Here is a 16,766-nt window from a genome sequence, read left to right on the forward strand (position 1 = left end):
TAGCTCACAAGACAGCAAAAATATATTATTCAATGAAATATTGTCAATTTGCCATAAATTTTAACTGAATAAAATAATTTTTCTTAAAGATATTTGCTAGCAAGTACAATAACTACTTATTCTCCTTCCTTTACAATCTCTCCTATAGCTGACTACATCCACCAACGGAAAAGTTTTAACATGAAGTGCAACTATATCCTCATTCTAATGGAGGAAGCAAAATGGGGAAAATATTGGGGTATTTTCAAAACCAGTATTAAAAGTTTAGGCATCAAAATTGAATCACAAATAGGTTATCATCAAATACCTAACGTTAATATCTTACAACATTGTACTAAATTGGTTGAAACTGATATATTCGTATACTTAGTATCTGGACCGCCTCGCATCCACTCCCTGGTCACTCAAAACTGATGAAGACGTGACATCTCTTTCTGGAGTGTTGGTTACATATGATTCTTGGGGGGGAGGAAGCAGGATATTTTGGGCGCATTATTTTATCAATTATCATCATTATCTGTTAGGTGAACCTTAATTTACAATTTACTGCAATAAAATGCATATGACGCATTTTGTTTTAGATATATTTCAAAATACGCCATTGATAAAATTAAACCCATACCCTAACACCCCCACAATGAAACAATATTTACGTCACTGGTTACGGTCAAATGCACGTTTTTATATGAACAGAGTTAAGTATATGTGACCGACCTGAGCATACTATGGCGCCATCTGTAGGAATCAGCAGACGAAAACTTTATAAACTTTAAATCGTGCGATCATATCTTAATGTACGATGTCATTTACCTTCACAATGACAAATAAACTTCCGAATAAATGTCTGTGTGTGTGTGTGCGTGCGTGGAACCTGGTCATGATAACGAAGGCGTTTATTAAATTATCCCAGATTTTTACACAGTTTTAGCCAGTGGCAGGAAAGAAGGGTTGATTAGTTGGAGAAAAATACCACTTATCCCAAGAAAATTCTTGGAGAAAAATACCACTTATCCCAGGAAAATCCGTGCAATATTTTAACACGTCAGCACAAACGCCGTGAAGATACGCTATGCATATATTTTGCCGAAGGATTTTATTCAAACTGATGTTTTTCACTTTGCATCATACAACCAGTTATCAAAATACCCGTCTGTACTATCATGCACAAGTTATAACAGTTTTATTCTACTTCCCCAATATCCTCCTGTCATTTCATGCTGTCAATATTGACATATACAAGATTTCATAATATATCATACATCACATGATTCTTTCACATACAGCACTCGAATAACACATTTTATGTAATAAAAGAAATAAAATTCCATTCGTATCAAATATTTTTTTCATCGGGAATTGATATTTCAAATTGTAACGCCTCCGCCTGGCGTTTAGTAGAATACAGAAAAGGTGGTAATTATACGAGAAAGTTTGAAACAAGAGGAGGTGTGTTAATCTGTTAAACTGATTGCATTCAGCAGAGTTGGATTGATCTACATAGAACGATATGGAATGAAACCTTAGATTCTTTAAAATGTATCTTATTATTATTATTGTAGTGCCCTGAATATTTTATCTAGAACTTCAACCCACTGGGTTATCAATATCTTATCAATAAATGTAACGGGGACGGTTGTTTGGCGTGTGCGCGAGGTTCGTAAGAATGTGTAAGGGACGCGGTGGCGCCCCTTAGCATGTCCCACGCCCCTAGGATGTCGCGGCGCCCGCGCCTAGACTATAGGATGTCGCGGCGCCCGCGCCTAGTAAGATTGATTATAAGGTATTATTATAATGAGACATTAAGTTACATATAAATAGAACAGGTGGTGGGTAGAGAGAACGAGTTAGGTAGTGGGAATAAAGCTGTTTGGAAATCCACGACTCTTGTTGCTCACTTCTTCTCGATCTGTGAACCTAGAATCGAACCTTACAAATGAAACAACAGTATATGATAGGTTTCCCTATTAATACAGTTTATTTCTCAAACCCGTTACATACATACAGGGACATCTAGCTTAGGCAAAGCACAGCGCTACGGTAAGACGGTGACCCAGTCGTTCCCTCGATCTTGACTCTGATTGACCTGGCCGTCCTCGGTCCTCAGTCTCCCTCTCGTGCTCTCATTGTTGCTGGTCACTCTGACATTAATTCCCTGCTCTGACGTCCCTGGGCGTTCGTCTCTTGTGTTGAAATCAGGACGCCCCTTTATACTGAATTTGAGGGTGAGGTCACTGTAATTCTCCTTATATAAACGGTTACTAGTTATACCGGCTACTTGGCCTTAAACTTCTACTCTATATTATGCACGTTGATAAAACAAAACTTTCACCCGGAATTGAAAATTAATAAACATAATACTAGGCGCTTACTATAATATATGTGCGGCCCTTCGAAAATATATTCTTATGAGGTTCAATGGTCACATTTGTATCTCCAGTTAAGGTAGCACCGTCCAACACCGACTTTCAACATAGATTAAGATTTCTCTGTACCTTTGAGAGATTAAAGGATAATCACTTGGAATTGCTCTTGTAGAAAATCTGAGATAGAGATAGAGATGACAGCAGTGTGACTAATATATTCACAGAAAGCCAGGTGTGGCATTGGCCTATTACACAGAAGTTTAAATTACTAAATGTTACGTAAAGGCTCATTTTGCTACCAACTGCGTTACATGTCCGTCGGGCCTTAGAAGATTTTGCTCCTGCAAAAGTAACTAGTAATAACTAAACCTAAGATATGTAAAAAAAAAAAAAAAAAAAAAAAAAAAAAAAAAAAAAAAAAAAAAACACACACACATACACACACAACACCAGGTGATATCTTCAGACGTATTTTTTCTTTACTTGACCAAAAGGGGAATTGGAGGCATTCCTTTCTCTCTCTCTTTTTTCTTTTTGTTATCTTAAAGTTCCGCTTATGCTTCTTCCATGTCGGAGTCATCATCAGAAAGGCCCGCTGGGCGAACGTTAGGCTCCGGCCTCTTAGGTCCCCCATTCGGTCTGGCCCATCTGCTTCTGGGACGACGCACCGTCGCTAATCATGTCATCTTCAGACGGGACAAGGAGAGGGTGGTCTCGAGTTCCCCTGGGTATGCGTCTCATAGCTGCAGCAGGAAGTCTTGCCTGGGGTGGTGAAGGTGGGAAACGCAGGGCGGCGGCCAACACGTCCCTACACTGAAGGGCTACTTCCTCCGGGTCCCTGGAACCGAACCACGAAGGAACCAAAGAACGCGGGCGTACGATGACCACGTCCCGCATTAAAGAAGCCGCCCTCATTAGTTGCCGTTAAGGCGCACGGAGGGTAGAATAACCACCCTCGCCTTCTGCCGAGTAGTTGGTGCAGCCATCGTCCCTAGTGCCCTGAACAGCAGATGAAGGAGATAGCCTACCTCCGAGGTCAGGTTGGGCGAGGTGACCATCCAACCATATAGAATCAGTAGTGTTGGAGCAATCGCTCTAATGGCTGGCAGCGCCTCTTCCAGAGTGGTGTTGCATACCGGTGTTGCCTGGTGCCCTTGAATGATGGTACCTCGAGGAACCCACGGGGAGTCCTTTCTTTGGCGCAGGGAATCAAAAGGTCTAGTGACGTTGTCTGATGACATGACGAGAACATTCATGATGTTGTCTTGGTGGTGGCACAAAGCAGAGTGGATGAAGTGGTCGTCGAAGGAGGCCGACTTTATAGAGGTGTTGGAATGAAGGGAATGAGGGAATGATTAGGTGCTCGGCAAAAAGGAAGTGGAATACGTCTGAAGATTTCACTGTATGATATTACGTGGCAACAGATAATGAAGATGTCTGTGAGCGATAATAGAATAAGCAATTCTCGACTATATCATTATGATTTCTGAACAATTACATAGAACTGATATACATGTACCTGCATCGATATGACCTGTGAAAGTATCATGAATGTCAACTAGATAGACAGCTATTTGAAAAAAGGAAAATATACATATAAAGCAGTTAAAATACAAATAAGAATAAACGTGTAGTAACAAATTCAAAGTAAAGGTAAATGATTAACCTGTATCAAAAGCGATGGCTCTTTTACAGGGACTAAGACGATGCTATCAAAACACTGATAAGATATCGCACCGGACGTCGAGTGTAACATCGTACCTATGAATAATTATAGAGAGCTGAATAAAATACGGTCACTAGGATAAAATGGATAGTAAACAATATTATTACCATAGCCCTTACAATTTTACCGCAAAATGCTATCTTATAACGAAAATTATTATGAAAGTAGTATACAAATAAGTTCACCGCTAAAAATAATTAATATATTTTGAGTTATTATTAAGAAATGAATATGAAACTGATTAAATATGTCTATCCCTAAAGATAAAATGTCAGAACATTTAAGCATAACAATGGAGTGAGTTTCATTCAAGATTTCTGTCCTGAAATTTTCAAATCAATGCATGAGCAGTGTCGCAAGAGTTCAGCTTTTTGGAGTAATTATAAAAAAAAAAAAGAAACTTCAACAGGCATGATATCGTGCTTGTAAAGCCAACTACACTACTGAATAATTAAGAGCAGGGGCGGATTCAGAGTTATTTCCTGACAGTCTTCCAAATTATCTTTGTTGATCCGTTCTTCATTTTTGACCGTCTTCCGACAGAAATTATTAGATACCCGCCAATGTAATCTTGAAAATCTGACCGTCTTCCGGAAGACCCAGAAGACGCCCTAAATCCGCCCCTGAAGAGTGCAAAGAATGGCTGAGCAAACATCTTTTTCAATGTATACGTTTGGCAGTATTTTAAGGAAATCGGATTGAAAAGAGTGATTGAATGATCAATTTCGTCATTTGAGAGACAGATACCGTTCCAATTTATGTGCAACATGAGATAAATACAACCATGGATCTCAAAATTATCGAACAATGTGGGTGTGTGGGCTTTCCAGGCCGTTACACTACCCTGAAGGTGCATAGCCTAACAGGCAAAACAACAGCATCATCTAATGTCGAAATCTGTAAGGCCAGGACAGGTCTATGTCCGTAGGATTTGCGAAAAGCGAGAATGACAATTATAATGAAAAGCAGCAAAATAACAAGTGATTCGGTGATATAGGGCAATGCAAAAATCGGGGAATCAATTTTAAAAGTAGTTGGAAGTGAGGTGGTTTCAAAGGTTAGATGAAAACCTCGAACAGAGACAACGTTCTGAAGGGAAGTTATGATAACAGATAATCTAGCGAATTTACAAGATAAAAAGGCGGTAAAGAGAATGTTAAATACCGATAGACCAATAGCGGAGGGATAAGGGGTGTAAGGTCGTCAGATTGCTGACTGTCGGGAAATATGTCTGCTATTGAATGGTAGACTAGTTGCTTCCGTTTTACCGCAGGTATGATGCGTTTGAAATTTAAATGGTCAGTCGAGGCGATGATAGAATCAATTTTATTGTGAAGAATCTTGATTTTCGGAATGGTTAAGGAAGGAGGCTTAGATAACAAGGTATCTCCCATGAGATCGTTAATGCGCTCTTCCGCAAACAAGTGTTGTGGAGCAATGAGGTTAAAGGGGTATTTGATGGTCTCATCAAAAGAAAATTATGACAATTATATAAACGTTCCGGAAAATAAGCTATCTTAGTATTAATTGTGCAGTGACATGGTAGGTGCACGACACAATGATGACAATTGAAGATATGGGACGTCTTGGTATGGGAGCATTATGACGTCCACGTTGGTGAATAATAAGGTGTCTTTGGTAATGAAGTGTGCGGAAGAGGAAACGGCACTCTGTTGAAATGTAAAATACGCCCTAATATTTTTGGGCGTAAGTTCAGTAAAAGACTGCTAACACAGCTCTCAAAAAAAAAAAAAAAAAAAAAAAAAAAAAAAAAAAAAAAAAAAACAAAAACAGGAATCACAATAGGATATTGTGGACAAGATTTGAGGAATGAGCCTCGACATAAAGACCAGTCTGTATGCGTGAGGATGGAATAGTGAGTTTCATCATTGGAAATGGCAAAAATGGATGGTAGTTTGATAAAAGTACCATGAAGACACTTGCGCTGGAGAGGGACCGGATATGTGGCGACTGAGTATGCGGTGAGCGAATGAGGGTAAGTCGTTATGGGGAATTTTAGTCTAATGAAGAGTGACTGATTGTGAAAGGCAGTGACGAAATGTGGATGCTTATAGTAGAAATTTGTAGTGGTGTGAATCAAAGTTGAAGTCGGAGCTTGGTCCTTGAGTTTTGACTGAATAAAAGTTATAGTTTCTTGTATAAGTTGTGGAGGTAAAATCAACGGACTCGATATACCCTGCCCTAACTGAATAAATGTATTTATTGTCGTTTAACGGGTCAACGATGACGTGTCTTAGGAGAAAGGTTATTAGGAGGTACAGGGGGCGCTGTATTCAAAAGGTGAACAGATCACGTGAGGAAGGGAAACGATCATTCGAAGTCGAGCTACGCTAATGTACAGACATTCCAGTTTTCCTAAGCTTGAATTTCATATTTCAAACGTCTAGTATGCCAAAGGGTAGGAAATCACAAAAGATAGAGAAAGTGTTTGAGTCAGATTCTGAACATACTGAGAAAGAAATTGAGAGGCCTGAGGTGAGCGAACCTGAGTTGATACAGTCGGAGGGTGTAGCATCAAACAAAGAGGATAAAAACTACTCGACCGAGGAGAGCGGAGAGTTTGAAAATGAAGGGAGTGGCCAACAAATACCAGGTGAAGTTGGCTCAAATCTTGCTGATACTTTCAATTTGTTTAAATCCTATATGGATCAAAAGTTTAAAGGATTAAAAAGAGAACTGTCCGAGAAAAATATAGCAGAAAACAAAAAATTGAGGTCATCCCATGAAATTGAATTCAAGTTCAAAGGAAACAAAAAAAAAAACAATTTGAATTTAACACTGAAGTACTTGAAAACCTTGAAATTGCAGAAAGTTACTTTAAGAAAGGGGAAGTGAAGTCTGGAAGACAGTTACTCAAAAGGTCCGTAGATCAAATTAAGAAACGTAACAAGCTTATAAGATTGGCGGACAAATCGGATGCTGGTTGGGAAGCTGTGGAAGAATATCAATCCGATGATCTTGCAGATGATAGTGAAGACGAAAAGAAAATTCGTTCAGCCCAGATAAGAGCAAATAGAAAATTGCGCCAGAAAAAACAGAAACGCAACAATGTCGGTCAACGTAGGTCTGGTGTTTATAATAGCTATTCCAATATGCCTGTTCAATATACAGCCTCAGCCAATTTTTCAGGTTCAGGGCCATTCAAAAGGCTTTTTCGAGCCAAAAGAAGTCAACCGTCCAAGTATGACCAGTGTTTTGGATGTGGACAATACGGTCACTGGCGAGCAGAATGCTCCAAATTTAACCAGCAAAAGCAGTCATACTTTCAAAACAACACGGAACCGAACCCAAGCTACTACAGCTACGCACAGGTCGGCAGTCAATAAGACAGATACAACTCTAAAAGATAAGTATAATAGCGACAATGTGAAAGGTAGATTGAAGAAAAATGTAGCTTTTTGGGAAAGTATTCGTGCCAATACGTATGTATTAGATGTAATAAAACAAGGATATGTTATTCCTTTTATAAATACACCACCAAAAATGATTATGAAAAACAATAAGTCTGCATTAGACAATAAGGATTTTGTAGAAGAATCAATATCAGATTTGTTACAATCAGGCCGTATCAAAGAATTTAAAGGGATACCACAAGTTGTTAATCCTTTGACGGTGGCAATAAATGGGAAAAAGAAACGTTTGGTTTTAGATTTGAGATGTGTAAATCCATACATTTGGAAAGAGAGTATTAAATTTGAGGATACAAGAATTGCATTACAGTACGTAAATTCAAAAGGATTTGCATTTAGTTTTGATTTAAAAAATGGTTATCATCATATAGATATTGTTGAGTCACAGCAAGAATTTCTGGGATTTTCTTGGGTTGTTCAAGGAAAAATTAAATATTTCGTTTACACAGTTTTACCTTTTGGGATATCTTCAGCAGGTTACATTTTTACCAAAGTATTAAGATGTTTGGTTAAACACTGGAGAGAATGGTCTATACCTATAGTGTTGTATTTGGATGATGGATTTGGATTTAGTGATGATTTTGAGATGTGCAAAAAATATTCAGACAAAGTGAGGGGAGACTTGAAAAAATCGGGTTTCGTAGTGAATAATGAAAAGAGTATATGGAGACCAGTTCAAGAGATTGATTGGTTAGGTATTCATTGGAATTTGATACAGGGTACGATATCAATCACAGAAAAAAGGGTTTCAGAATTGAAAAATGATATTAGAAAACTGATGCAAAATATTAATATGACATCGGCACGTGAGCTGGCTCGAATTACGGGAAAAATTATATCAATGTCAACTGTTATTGGAGATATAAGTAGATTAATGACAAGAAATATGTATCACGCAATCAATGATAGAAACAGTTGGGACGAATGCAAAAATTTTCGTTCAAATACAGAAATTCTGAATGAGTTACATTTTTGGTTGTCAAACATTCATTGTTTAAATAAAAGACATTTATTCTTAAACGAAATACCCAAAATCTTGGGATTTTCAGATGCTAGTGATTATGCATGTGGTGCATATTTGGTACGTTGTCAATCTGACATTTGTCACAAAATGTGGTCAGATGAAGAAAAGGAGAAAAGTTCGACATGGAGGGAGTTGAAGGCAACTGCAATTGCATTACAAGCTTTTATTAAAGTTATAAAAAGAAGTAAAATAGGTTGGTACACAGATAATCAAAATGTCGTGAGGATTATACAGGCAGGATCTATGAAACATGATCTACAACATTTAGCTTTACAAATATATCATTTATGTACATGTCATGAAATCAGTTTGACAGTAAACTGGATACCTAGATCAAAAAATGAAAAAGCAGATTATATCAGCAAATTGGTAGACATAGACGACTGGGAGGTAGAATCTTCTTTTTTCGAATTTTTGGATAAAAAGTGGGGACCTCACACTGTAGATAGATTTGCGAATTTTGAAAATACAAAGACAAACCGTTTTAATTCAAGATTTTGGAATCCAAATACAGAGGCAACAGATGCATTTTTACAAAATTGGCAGCATGAGAATAATTGGATAGTTCCACCTGTAGGTTTGGTACCAAAGGCAATAAACCATTTATTAAATTGTAAAGCAAAAGGCACTTTAGTCGTTCCAAGTTGGAAGTCGGCTGCATTTTGGCCAATGATATTTGACAGAGATATGAAGTGGAAAATGTACATAAAAGATGTTCTTATTTTCGGTAACAAGGGTATTTTTAAGCAGGGGAAAAATAAGCAATCTTACATAGGGTCGCAGAAATTTAAGGATAAAGTTTTGGCAGTCAGGATTGATGGGGAGACAGGATTTTAATAGAAAAATATTTTCTAAAAACGAAGGTTATATTTCAAAGGCGAGATGGGATGGTGTATTTTTATAAAGGTTGCCAGTCAGGATTGACACTGCAACAAACATTATACAGAATTGAAATTTATATATAGAAGGTGTGATGGAATGACGGTGTATTATTATGAAGGTTGCAAGTCAGGATTGACACTGCAACAAATATTACACAGAAATGAAATATATATATTTGAAAGTTTTATGGCATGTTGGTGTATTTTTATGAAGGTTGCCAGTCAGGATTGACAATGCAACAAATGTTAAAAAGAATTGAAATATATATTTGAAAGTTGTTACGGCATGAAGATGTATTTTATATAAATTGACAGTCAGGATTGACACTGCGACAAATGTTATACAAAACTGAAATTTATATTGGGAAAAAACGTGATGGAATGAAGGTATAATTTAGGAAGGTTAGTAGTCAGGATTGACACTGCACCGAATGTTATACAGAGTTGAAAATTATAATTGAAAAGCGTTATGGAATGAAGGTATATTTTATAAAGGTTTATAGTTCGGATTGACACTGTAACAATTGTTACACAGAATTGAAAAGTTCAATTGAAAAGTATGATGAGATAAAGGTGAATTATAATATATTTTGCAAGTCAGGATTGACGATGAAACAAATGTTATACAACATTAAATGAAATTCATATATTTGAAAGGTCTGGTGGCATGAAGGTGTGTTATTATGAAAGTTGATAATCAGGATGGACAGTGTACAAAATGTTTATACATAATCAAGGCAATGAAAGCATACTTTTAACGATGGTTAAGAGTTAATGGATAATTCATTCTTTTTTGTTAAAAGAGAATATATAAGATTGTCTGGATTGGCTTTTGAAAACAGTAGGCCTATAATGCATGAAAAGAACATTTGAAATGTTTTAAAAATGGGCTTTTATATTAGTAAACATAAACTGGTGTGTTTTCATCAAAATTCTTTATTTGTATTTACAGGTATTCCAATCTGGAGTTTGGACGGAATTAAAGGATTTCAATAATGCAACTTTACGAAGATTGGGTAAAGAGTTACCAAGTATTGTATTGAAATCTAGAGCAGATAATACGGTGAAAAAGTATACTTATATATTTCAAAAGTGGAAGAATTGGGCAGGGAAATTTACAGAGGTTAACATATTCCCGGCATCCACAAATCACATTGCACTATATATGTTAAGTTTAATTCAACAAGAAAGTAAACCAGGAGCAATACAGGATGTGAAATATGCCTTAAAGTGGGTTCATGATATTGCTGGAATAACACGAAATCCTTGCGATAACGCTTTGATCAGTAATATTGTGGAGGCAGCAAAAAGACTGTCATGTAACAGAACAATAAAAAAGGAAATAGTAACCAGTGAAATGCTTAATAAACTTGTTAATAGATTTGCAAAATCTAACGCCAGTTTGCCCGATTTGAGAGATGCCTGTATATGTTTATTATCATTTTCAGGATTTTTAAGATATAGCGAGGTATCCTCAATTAGAAGAACAGATATTATATTCAAAAATTCATATTTTGAAGTTTTTATAGAAAAAAGCAAAACTGATATATACAGAGATGGATCTAATGTTTTAATAGCCAGAACAGGTAAGACTTCATGCCCATATGCTTTCTTACAAAGATATCTAAGAGCCGCAGACATAGAAGAAGATTCAGAGAAGTATATTTTCAGATCGGTCAAGTATTTAAAGAAATCAGGAAAACATGTTTTAAAGGATACTGGAAAATTGTCGTATACACGTATGAGAGAAACAGTTTTACAAAAATTTGAAGAATTGGGTTTTGATAAAAGTAAATTTGGTCTACATAGTCTACGAGCAGGTGGCGCATCAGCTGCAGCAAATTGCGGGATAAAAGAACGATTATTCAAAAAACATGGTCGCTGGAAATCGGATAAAGCAAAAGACGGTTATATTAAAGACAATATATTGCAAAGAATGAGTGTATCTTTAAACTTGGGTATTTGATATGCATTTACATTTTGTTTGTCGATATTGTAGGACAATGTGAATCCAGAGTGGATGTGGATTAATAAATTATGTACGTATATAAGTCGATGAAATTGTATTTGTTTTTTCTTTTTTAGGATAAAGTAATGATACACAGAGGAGGCCCGTTCTTTGTGGTCGAAGCAGGCAGAGGCACATCGACTCATTCCTATTTATAAATAAATGATTTGGTGTTTGAAGATGAAGTGGTTTTATTCGTTGAGAGTTATTAGACGATAAATAATTTATATACGTTTAAGCGTAAGCGAATTAGAATATAAATGTATTTATTGTCGTTTAACGGGTCAACGATGACGTGTCTTAGGAGAAAGGTTATTAGGAGGTACAGGGGGCGCTGTATTCAAAAGGTGAACAGATCACGTGAGGAAGGGAAACGATCATTCGAAGTCGAGCTACGCTAATGTACAGACATTCCAGTTTATTCCAAATAAAAGTTTTTGTATAAAAACATTTGTATAAAGATGGGGTTTGATTATGCGTTATAAAATTATCAGATTCATGTAAGTACGAGCTGTACCGGAATTGGAATTAGGCTATGTGGGAAATGTAACTGGTGACGGAGCAAACGTTTGTATGTAATATTGTATCGTCTGTACACAGGCAGAGGCACATCGACTCATTCCTATTTATAAATAAATGATTTGGTGTTTGAAGATGAAGTGGTTTTATTCGTTGAGAGTTATTAGACGATAAATAATTTATATACGTTTAAGCGTAAGCGAATTAGAATATAATAGCTGTTAACAGTTCATGCGATTGTAAATTGTACATCTTTGCTGCCAAATTTTGTGATACTTCCGTCGCTATTATTCTCGTTTCATTGTAAAGTGCTTCAGAGATATCCATCGCCTTGTCTACCTTATCATCTAAGAGAGACAATAGCGATTCATAATTGAAATTAGTTGAAGACAGTTGAGTAATAAGCTTTTGCTGATTTTCTGCAATTTGGGCTACGTGAGATGCTAAATTTTTTAGGTCTTTATTGCTGGCGATGCCAAAAATTGATTAAATGATTTCAGCAACGAATGGAAATATGCTGCGTCTAGATCTAGATTTTGCCCAAATTTTCTCCACATTTAAATTCGAAAGTAGAGGGTCGATTACTTGGGACATACAGTAACATGCATTGATTTCATAACGTCGCTTTGGATGCTTCTAGCCGTCTTTAAACCTGAACGATATATACATGCAAGTTCTCAAACACCAGTCTAAAAATTCCCGCACCGTTAGCTTACGGCCAACCTGGTCGTCATCAGACTGAACGATATAAATTACAAATAAATAAGAAATAATCATTATTATTCAAGGTGATATTCTGGCGTCTGTTCTGTCTCAACATGATTGTGACGTCTGCCACAGAATTGTTAGGTGATGTTAGGTGTGACAAGCCGTTAACCGCTGTTGATTGTAGGCCAAAACAAACTAATTTTAACATTTTATTTTTCTAAAAATGCCGATAAAGGAATTTTATTGCACCTCTCTTGGTGCTTTTTCTTCCTCATCTTCGGTTCTGAGTTCAAGATCATTCTATACAAATGTAGAATTAAATTGTTTATAAAAATCTAAGATGTAAGGTGAGCTACCAAAGCGCAAGACACGGTGGATTTTTTCTATTTGTGTCCTACGCCAAAACGAAACACCAAATATAATCCACATATTTTCATGATTGGCAACGTTCTCAATGACAAATCTAAGGGCGGGGGCGGGGGCGGGAGGGGGGGGGCGTGTGCATCTCACTTTTATTTCTCCCCCCCCCCCCCCCAAAAAAAAAAAAAAAAAGGATAAAACATTAAAAAATCTATGGGAAGTCTGAAGTGGGGCTGGTAAATGTGTGTATAACTATTTAGATAACAAATTCTCTCCACCCCCCCCCCCCCACCCCCTACAAAGTATTAGATACTGTAGTAATATGAATTTAACATTTCAACAAGCTAAACGAAACAAATCCAAGACGTTTTACAGTCACTATGTCCTAAATATCAGAATAAAATTGTCTTCCTTTACTGTTTTGTATCCAATGTTTTATAACCACGTCAACTATCAAACAGCTTTGTTTTAAGGCGAATGTCTTCTCTCTTTGTCGGGGTAGATTCTACTGTATTTTGAATAAGACCGGCGGTAGGTTGTGCCTCACGACAACCATGACCGAATTTTTACCGCATTCGCTTTTCATTTGTGTTGCACCAGGATTGACACGCTTATCTATTCCATGTATTAATGAGAGGTTAATTTTCACGAGACTGGACACAAGAAACTGTTAAGTCTCTATCTGTAGTTAAAAAAAACATTAAGATATCAGTGGCACATTTTATTTTTAGAAACGGGAAAAATGAGTACGCTTTCAGTTGAATAACCAAAATAAAGTCAACTGGTAAATTATTGCATTTGGATTTTGTGGAAAATAAAAAATGCAATCTTTCTTGAATTTGATTTTTTCATTTTTCTCAATTTCTATATTAATCACATTATCTTGTTATCTAAATCTTATTGCCGAATTGATAATTCAATATGGACATGAAAGTTATGGAAATTTCATAGCAGTTAAATACCACATCCTCGCGATCTAACGTAAGACCTCTCTCTCTCTCTCTCTATCTCAAATTCAGCAGAGTCACAGACAAAATGCGAAAAAAAAAAAAAAAAACATTGGAATATGAGTTATTTATATCTAAACTTTTCCTATTCGCTGGAACATATTAATAAAAGTGATCTTTACAGTACCTCTCGAGGGGAGGGAGGGGGCGTACACCGGGGCTCTCGTCAAGAAGCCCTTCTCAGCCTTCTAGCTGTTACAAAATTCTTCCGAAGTGCGGGTCGAGCAATGATTTATAATGAGAAGAAAATTGTTATTTTTCTTTGGGGAAATTACTTTTGCTAGCTTCAAATATGTATTTTTTTTATCAAATAATAGAAATTAAGATAGCTAAAGTGATCAAGATTGCCGCGATTTGAAATCTCTGATGTGAACATCACTTCCGGACAACCTTATATTACTACAGGTAGGCCTAATCTAATTTGCATATAAGAGAAAAATGCATTTTTTCTGTTTTTGAGTCATTTTTTCAGGTTTTTGAGTTTTTATTACTTTTGTAAACAACGATGTCCCTTTACCCTCACAACTTTTCAATTATTTGATCGACACGCCCTGTTAATTAATTTATTTATATAAATTATAAACCTTCATATCATAGGCGTGAATCACGTTATCACGTCCAAGTCATAACATTGTTAAACTAGCGCCAATAACTGCAGTGGAGAATGTAGGTCAATTGCCTGTACAATTCTCCCATAGCGTTATTGATTTTCTCTGGAGTGGAACATTTTAGGGAGAGGCGGACGGGTGAGAGAAGTATCAGTTCAACAGCAAAATATAAATAAAGCGTGGAGCTGCTATAATCAGAGGCTTTTACAATCTTTTAGACAAGTGTAAAAATATCCCACATTTCCAGTTCCACCGTGTAGCACTTTCAGACAATATGATACATCTCCATGCCATCAGTGTCTCCCTAAAAATTTGTTGACCACGTTAACTGTTCAACCCCCGGCAGAAGATGAACCAGCCAACGATAGTTTTGACACACAGGTGTAGGAGCCGCACCCTGAACTTCAGATCTTTATAGCAATTAACCCTTGCCGTTTCAAGTAACTGGTAACGCCAAGGGTATGCCATAGTGTAGAGGTTTGTTTCAAGTTATCTCTGAAGCTCAGGGTAAGCAGCCGGAATAGGGCGAGGCGGGAAGAGGGGGGGGGGGGGGGGGGCATTTAACCCTTTCACAACCAGGGACCGAATGCGTTCCCTCAGCACTAACCAGTCAATTTATTTAAGAATCAGTCACTATTATTATTATTATTATGCATTTTCAAACTTTAATTAGGCGTAAGAGGGGGAAAGGGGGGTCAACTCTCTCACAATCAACTACGTAATATTTATAATATTTTTGTCCAAGTTCTACATGAAGACAGAGTGATCGCAGCACTATTTCCACCCTGGTCCGGCAACCCAAGGCCTTCACTTAGTGGTCAGTTGTTAACAAGTCAGGAAGACAGCACTAAGGACACTGAGGTAAACTGGCGGTTAGTGATGGGGTCATCAGTTGACCACAATACAGGGGCCACTGTCAATGGGTTATATTTGCATATTTCGTATATTTTGTATTAATACTAAGTTTATATATGGTATCAATAATTACCCGTGATCAGACATAAAATTTCTGTCAACAGATTTCTGTAGCTAGAAAAGCTAGTTTTGATATTTGTGCAGATAGCAGGTAAAAATCAGTAAGAAGACAGGAATGGGTTAGCCTCTTTTTTTTTTTCACCAAATTGTCTATGTTTTGACATTTCGATTTGTTACAGTAAAATGGTAAGTGGATTTATTATTATTATTATTCATATTATTTTTATGCTAGAAATTCATTTGTTGACTACAGCTCAGTATTCCTTATGGTAAAAGTGATAATAACTCTTCGTTTCGGCCAAAAAATGAATTTTCCTGGAGTAAACAACAATTTTCCCATACTTACCAATGGTTAATGAATCCATCTTTACATTCAAAGTTAGTCCCTGGTTTTTTCTAAAAAGTTTGGTTTTTTGTTAAAATCTCTTAAGAGATTTTCACAGAGTATAGCCATCAATGGAGGTCACGTGGTCTAAAGACAAGCTCAGATATCAGAATAATAGCTATAACTGCCGTTTTTGTGGTAAAACAGAATATATTATATTTCTATGAGTTATTCACAAATGTTTTTATTGTGAAATATAGATCTCATACGAAGATTTATTATCCCTTAAACTGATACAGAATGTTGTCAGTGTTAGGTGGACTGTTGTGTTCAGTTGATAACTTAAAATATTGAAATGGTGCTGACAGAGAACAGTGATAAAACATTGAATTCTTTTAGGCAAAGCATATAGTATTACATTTAAAGGTGTTTTTCTTTTTTTTTTTCATTTTTCTTTCAATCTATTTTTTGAGATTTTAAACACTTTCAACATCTCATTTGTCAAGCTGCCATTGAATCTGTTACTTTAAAGTCTGTAATATGTGTCGTGGTTTAATCAAGTATTCATTTGGAGTTTGATCTTTTCTTAATTGAACAAAACGAAGTTTCTTTTTTTACTCTTTATTCTGCCGCTTAGTCATTGGATATATCTATAAATTTGATACATTAAAAAATGAAATAATCTAAATTAGGAAAATGAAACACTTGTTTATTTCCCTTTCTATTTTAACAATAAAGATAGAGAGGGATTTTCTAGTGTAATATCATGTATTTGACTAAGTACGATTCTTTTATTATAGATGATCTATTATAGACAATGTGTCTGATCAT

The 16,766-nt window shown here is 36.3% G+C and overlaps 1 protein-coding gene and 2 long non-coding RNA genes across 7 annotated transcripts in view; 2 read left to right on the forward strand and 1 right to left on the reverse strand.

Moving 5' to 3' along the window:
• The window catches only part of LOC147761812 (uncharacterized), a 271,082-nt gene that overhangs the window by 64,688 nt on the left and 189,628 nt on the right, over positions 1–16,766 (reverse strand). The window lies entirely within an intron of this gene.
• The window catches only part of LOC147761813 (uncharacterized), a 61,182-nt gene that overhangs the window by 39,416 nt on the left and 5,000 nt on the right, over positions 1–16,766 (forward strand). The window lies entirely within an intron of this gene.
• On the forward strand, positions 4,553–12,092 carry LOC147761816 (uncharacterized). 5 transcript variants are annotated; one of them, XR_015334674.1, is made up of 4 exons: positions 4,754–6,085; positions 10,378–10,441; positions 10,874–11,011; positions 11,511–12,092. It is a non-coding gene; the product is annotated as an uncharacterized LOC147761816 (long non-coding RNA). The 5 variants fall into 5 exon arrangements; XR_015334676.1 differs by having other exon boundaries at positions 4,767–6,085; positions 10,378–10,548; XR_015334675.1 differs by having other exon boundaries at positions 4,766–6,085; positions 10,378–10,548; positions 10,874–12,092.

This window comes from Lingula anatina, chromosome 5 (genome assembly GCF_051362555.1).
Source record: "Lingula anatina isolate TDL-2025a chromosome 5, LinAna3.0, whole genome shotgun sequence".
Classification (NCBI taxonomy): Eukaryota; Metazoa; Brachiopoda; class Lingulata; order Lingulida; family Lingulidae; genus Lingula; species Lingula anatina.